This window comes from Dasypus novemcinctus, chromosome 22 (assembly GCF_030445035.2).
Source record: "Dasypus novemcinctus isolate mDasNov1 chromosome 22, mDasNov1.1.hap2, whole genome shotgun sequence".
In the NCBI taxonomy this organism is placed as follows: domain Eukaryota; kingdom Metazoa; phylum Chordata; class Mammalia; order Cingulata; family Dasypodidae; genus Dasypus; species Dasypus novemcinctus.
In genome coordinates, this window is record NC_080694.1 from 29,131,434 (window position 1) to 29,138,410 (window position 6,977).

Consider the following 6,977-nt stretch of genomic DNA (forward strand, 5'->3'; position numbering starts at 1 on the left):
AACATGGTTCCTACTACTTTGTTCTTCTTTTCTATTTTGTCACAGGGTACAAAAACATGGTCATAATGTTTGTTGCTTAAAATAAAGTCTGAGAGAATTTATCATGGAAATTATTGCCTTGGCAAAGTGTATTCTATTATGACCAAGGGTTTCTAGCCATCACAACTATCTAGGAGAAACAGGAACATATGTTTTCCCTATTTTCAGAAAAGGGTACTAGATCTCTATAAAAATCCATAAAAATATTAACGTAATGTAATTACAATACAAACAGTACCATTTATTATATTTTTCTGATTATGGCTTGAGGCTAAATTGCATTGTATTGAATATCTCCTCAGGAAATTCATCATCCACATGGAAACAGAAAACCAAACATATGCTTTAGAATTCATCCTCCTGGGGCTCTCAGAAAATACAGAGGTGCAGTCCCTTCTCTTTGGAATGTTCCTGTCCATGTACCTGATTACATTCATTGGCAGCCTGCTCATCATCCTCGCCATCATCTTGGACTCCCATCTCCACACACCCATGTACTTCTTCCTCTCCAACCTGTCTTTTACTGATATCTGTTTCACCTCCACCACGAAACCAAAGATGCTGCTGAACATTCAGACAGGCAACAAAATCATAACTTTTGAAAACCGTCTCACCCAGATGTATTTTTTCATGCTTTTTGGACAATTAGATAACTCCTTCTTGACTGCAATGGCCTATTGCTGCTTCGTGGTCATCTGTCACCCCCTGCACTACACAGTCATCATGAACCCCTGGCTCTGTGGCCTCCTACTGCTGGTATCCTGGTTATTGAGTGTTTTGGACTCTCTTTTGCATAACTTAATGGTTTTACAATTGTCTTTTTGTACAGAGATGGAAATGCCCCACTTTTTCTGTGAACTTAATCAGGTAGTCAGACATGCTTGTTCTGACACCTTCCTCAATGACCTTGTGATGTATTTTGCAGGTGGACTTCTGGGGGTTATACCACTCACTGGGATCTTTTTCTCTTACTATAAAATTATATCCTCAATTTTGAGAATCTCAACAGCTGGTGGTAAATATAAAGCATTTTCTAATTGTGGATCTCACCTCTCAGTAGTGACCTTGTTTTATGGTAGGTATTGGAGTGTATCTTAGCTCTGCAGCTACCAAAAACTCAAAGGCAAATGCAATAGCCTCAGTGATGTACACAGTGATTACTCCCATGTTGAACCCCTTTATTTACATTCTTAGAAACAAGGACATAAAGCAGGCCTTTAAAAAGCTGGGAAACATTCTGTCTATAAAAGGATACTTTGTCTCAAGTTTACAAAAGTGCTCATGATTAACAGAGATCAAACACTAGAAGATTCTTTTTTTGAAAATGAAATATTTTGTTGTCTTCTTTTGAAGATACATAGATAACGCAAAACGTAACATTAAAAATATGAGGTTCCCATATATACCACTCCCCACCCCACCCCCACTCCTCTCACACCAACAACTTATGGTTGTGTGGATTATCATTTGCATTGTAGTTTGCAACTCCCCACAGTCCATTCAATGGCTTATGTCATGATATGTAATGTCCTTCATCTATCCGTACTATATCATTCAGGACAACTTCAAGTCCTAAAAATGCCTCCATATCACACATCTTCCCTCTCCCAGCACTCAGCAACTCCCACAGCCACTGTCTCCAGACAGACTAGTGTGTCAAATCCTCAGCATTGTTGCAAGTATCTGTGAATCGTGTCTTTCAGGCAGTGAAGCTTGGTTGTCACTGTGGGCCCCAAGGGGTGGGGGAGAGAGGAACAGAATAGATGGAAGATGGGACAACTGGGGGCAGTGGAAGTGTTCCACAAGATTATGCAGTGATGGATATAGGCCTTGTTAAATTTCACCAAAAAATTAAATGTAAACCATAGTACAACCAAATTTTTATAAAATTGTACAATCTAAAATATAAACCATAATGTAAACCATAGTGAAACCATGGTTTGTATCTATGTTTCAATATCTGTTCATCAGCTATAGCAAATATATGCACATTAAAAAGATAATTGCAGGGGGAAGAGAGAAAAGTGTTTGATGTTGGCATATCAGATTCCCTTGTATTGTATATGTGACTTTATTGTGATCTAAAACTTTTTTGAAGACATTATAATTTTTTTAAACAAAGGATGAAGACCCTGAGAAAAGAATGGGAGAGAGAGATTTTCTACTGTACATACACAGCAACACCGATTACAGTGATGAAGGCAATATGTAAAATATATTTTATGATATTTTGCATTTTAATACCCTGATTTATTTTTTTACTTTTAGTTTTTCTTAAATATAGAATAAAAATATTCTATTTTTTATCTTTAAACCTATCACTAATATTTCATTTTCCTGTTAATTGAGTTTAGAAATATATTAGCATATAGTTTTGAAGAAGTTTTGGATCACAGAGTGTTTCAACAATTGCAGGGCAGGAGCACTGGTGTGGGATGTCATTGATGGGGGATGCATGGGCAGGGGGCAGTTCTCCAGGGCATTCATGCAGGGTATATAAATATAATTTGGATATTAATTGTCATATTAGGTAGAGTTTGACATGACAACTGAGGAAGTGCTGAGTTCCTATTCTGGGAAACTATGTTGCACTCCCCAGTTGAGGAGCAACTATCCCCCAAGTGCAAGAACAAAGACCAGTGAAGAAGGATGGTCCAATGATGGGCCCTTGATACTGATGACAATGCTTATGAGCCTGTGTGCTTGAAATTTCAACTAGGTCTAGAGATGCAAGGTGCCTAAGAGTAACCTCCTGAGAGCCTCCATGTTGCTCAAATGTGGCCACTCCCTAAGTCAACTCAACATTACCTTCCCTCCAGCATGGGACATATCCCCTGGGTTGAGAATCCCTCGTGCCGAGAAATTACTGCCAAGCACCAGCTGGTGATACAATTAGAAAAATAACTTGAATAAAAAGGGGAAATGGGAAAGACAAATTAGTTCATATGGCTAAGAGACTTCAAAATGATTCAGGTCTTCAGATGAGTTGGACTTATGCATCTTTCAGCAGGATCTCAGAGACAGCCTAAGTAGGTACTACCCCAGGTAGTGGTTCTCCTGAGGACTACAGAGACACCTCATTCCTATGGTCATGGCAGATGATTCTGGAGTTCAGTGCCTTGCCAGAAGATACTACTTTGGAATTTGTACCCTGAAGTGTGATGGAGTTGGACTCAGATGTGATCTTTCTACATGTGCCTCTCTGTCACTTTTACTCAACCTTTTGTTGGTGCTGGGGTTGTTGTATGGTCAGGAGACTTGAATGAGCTTCAGGAGAGTTGCAACACCTGCTCTTAAATTCATTGGATTTGCCAGTGTCAGCTAACAGGGTGGTGAGGATGGTCAACCACCATACCAGGGAACCGAGAGAGTCTAAAAGTGCAAGCAGGAGAATTCCACCCATCAGCCATGTGGGATCTAAGCCAACTTTCAATTTAGAGGTGGAGTGGACATCACCATCCCAGGGTACACAAGGTGGAGGAATAAAATATGGATTAGAGGAGATCTTAATCTAGGTACTTTGTAAGTGTATAGAGAGATAATCTTGCATTTGCCTAATAAAAACTTACATTTGTTTCATTTTGGTATATCACGGATTCCTATTGCTTTTGTATTATTTTACATCATGTGTTGCCTCATTGTATTCCTGGATTCAGGATTGAAGATAGAAACTGCTGCCTGGATTTTCAGCAGTAAAATATTTCATTCAGTTTATTCTGTATATATAAAATTATAGCAGGTGCTGGAGGGATGAAAGTGTATTGCAGTCACTCCCAGATGAAAGAAACTGCTTGTGTTTTATGGTGTTAGTGAAAAATAAGCTCTCCTAGCAAAGGCTCTGTACCACCTACCAGGGCTTGTTCATTCATTCCTGAAAGAGGTCACATCCTGAACTGGAGATGTCATCTGACTGCTTTATAGTAATCCACATTCTATCTCCAATATGTGCCTTTCTCCTGCACCTACAAAATCATAATTCAAGCTAGGTTGTAATCAACAACACATTCCCTGATTTTTCAAACAATGATGGTTTCAATAATTTCTATCATTCTTCCAGCGATGTAAGTTTGCCCTTTAAAAAATATTTCCATATTGAAGGATATTTTCTGGAAATTTCTTTCAGCACTCCCTACAATAATAGTCCTCATTTATGGGTCATAAAAAGCAAATATGTGTTTTTCTGCCTTTCCTACTATATCTTATTCTTATATTAAACCCAGATATTAAGACATAATTTCAGACTTTTATGTAAGCTTCCTGTTTTCTTCTGGGTAGACTAAGGTGAATGCTTCATTCATCAACTGATTTCCTTGCCATCACTACAAATGGCAAACCAGAGTGGCATTTTGGAGGTAATGATTTCTCTGAGCTAATGGTCATATTTGAAGATGTTAATAATTGCTTACATATTTGTATTCACTTCAAATTCTTTGGCAAAGCTGTGAATTCATTTTCACTTGTAATTTATTGACACACAGGTTCAGTCTCTGATGTGAGTCATACACTTATCAGAACTGAAATTTTCAGGAAAAGATATTTCATTCATGCAGTTTTATAAAATGTCTATGTTTTGATTACACCTTAATCTGAAAATTAAAAACCCTCACCTTGTCACTTTTTTTCTGGAATTCTCTCCAGTGCAATTAAGAGCCCCACCTTATTCCACATTAACTTGAATTAGGATTCTCAGTAAAATCATTTTTCACATAAACCAGTTTGTCAATACCTTTCCTACGTGCTTTCTTTAAATGTTACTGGAAACAATATATTGTGAATCATTTTTTCCAAGCTATACAAGAGCAATTATGTACATTTACCACATGGAAATAGTGTCAGTGGTCTTCTCACTCCCAACAATTTGATGTATCAGTTCCCAATTGCTACCCTGCAAGACTGCTATTTTGTAATCAGTTCTGGTACAAAATAGTTTACATGAAAGGCTTATTTTTTAGCAGAAATCTCTTTCCAAATAAAAGCTTTTAAGAATTTTTACTTTAGTCCATTGTACATTATAATAACTAGATATTATTATTCTATTATAGATGTGTTATTATAGTAATTAAAGAATTTTATCATTGAAATAAAGGCATTGACCACCAGAGGTTCTGAGGGGAGGGAAGGGAAGAATAAGGAATAATATGGAGACATTTTGGAGACATAAGAATTCTCCTACATGACCTTTCAATGATGGAAACAAGGCCATTATACATTTTGTCACAGCGTATAAAATTGTCTGAGACTGAGGGTAAACTATAATCTACAGTGTAGTCCATGGTTAGCAATGTTTCAATATGTGTCCTTCAATGTTAACAAATGTACAACTCTAATGAAACAAGTTGTTAATGTGGTAAAGTGTGGGATCTTGAGGGGCTGGAGCATATGGGAATCTCCTGTATTATTAATGTAACATTTATGTAATCTAAAGCTTCTTTAAAAATAAAAACATTAAGAAAATTTTGAAAAAGAATCTTGAGAAAAAACGTGGTAGTCATGAACATTCATGTTACTGAAGAAACTAGAGTTATGTCTTTCAATATTTGGAAGTATGGAAAAGAGTGAAAAACAGTCCAGCTAAGAAAGGTGATACTTCTGTTATAATCAGGAACACTGTATAATCAAGAAGACTCCACTGGAATTATTGACGACACAGATATGCCCCCTTTCTGCAGTCAGGGAGAAGGAGGCTCATGTCTTCAGTATTGATTAAATAGGCACCACCACCTGCAGTTTCTCCTTCTGGAGGACAGGAATACAAACCAGAAAGAGGGAGAAAAGACTGCTAAGAATAACCTACCCTACTGAAGTCACACCCTAAGAAGACTCAGTTGTGGATGCCAAACTTACTTACACTTTGATTGTATTTATGAAGAGAGGGTGATTGGTATCTTTCAAAATCCCCTAAGAAACTTCCTGTTTCCTTTCTAAATATTTAGCTGGTACACTGATTCATAAGGTAACATTTTTATTAAGCAAATATCATATGTGAGTGATGCAGACCTTTTCAACTCTATTATATTCTCCTCGAACTTATGTTATTACAAAGATCTTTTCTTATTTCCCCATTCCTGCATCTTCTCTTTTCCTTTAAAATAAAAAAGTATTCCTGGTTTTGTCAGTAGAATTTTATTCTTCTCCAGGATCCTAAAATATGTGAAAGCAATGATTCACTCTAAACTGAGGGTAAAATTTGTTCTCATGTAAAACAAAGTTTATTCCTTAAGCGTTTATAAATGGCTATAAGGGGAAAAAAGCATCATATTGTCTTTTATCAGTGAAACTTAAGTACAGTTAGGTTTTTTTAAAAAGGGAAACCTTGCAGAGAGTTCCTAAAATATAGATTTCATCGAAAGACACTTCCATAATTTCAGTGAGAGATAAACACCAAGTTACAGAGGGAAAAACTGTTTTTTTCCTGGATAAGTGGGGGATTTATTTGCTGTCTGAAAACCATGAAATATATGTTACATAGAAGGAGGGCAAGATACATTTTGAGTGATCTGTGTTCTGTTTAATTGAATGTTTTATGAGTAGAATAAATACTTTGGGACCCTAACATGAGAAATTTAGAAAAGATGAATACTGCCAATTGAAGATTTACTGTCCAGAGTGGGGAAGTGAGAATAAACACACCCAGGTCCAAGGAACATCATTTAAACCAAGAGAAAGTAGAAAACTGTAACAGAACGCTTACCTATTATAATGCATTGTAATAAGGTAGCCCATGCCTAAGTGAGTATATTTCAAACATAGGAGCAATTACTCCTCCCTCCACTGCCAAGAACTGAGTTTGCAAGAGAAGCAAATTCTAGAGTAGAGTATTGAATGAGAAGGTCCTGGATTTCACATTCTAATGTCTTTCTCCAATGTCACACTTCCCATTTCTCCTCATTCCCAGATCATCCCTCTCAGAAGAATTGGAAGCACCTGCATATTTTTTT

General features: G+C 36.9%; 1 pseudogene; it reads left to right on the forward strand.

The window, feature by feature from the left end:
- The first annotated feature begins 357 nt into the window (after positions 1–357).
- Positions 358–1,276, forward strand: LOC139437378 (olfactory receptor 7C1-like; annotated as a pseudogene).
- The last annotated feature ends 5,701 nt before the right edge of the window (positions 1,277–6,977 follow it).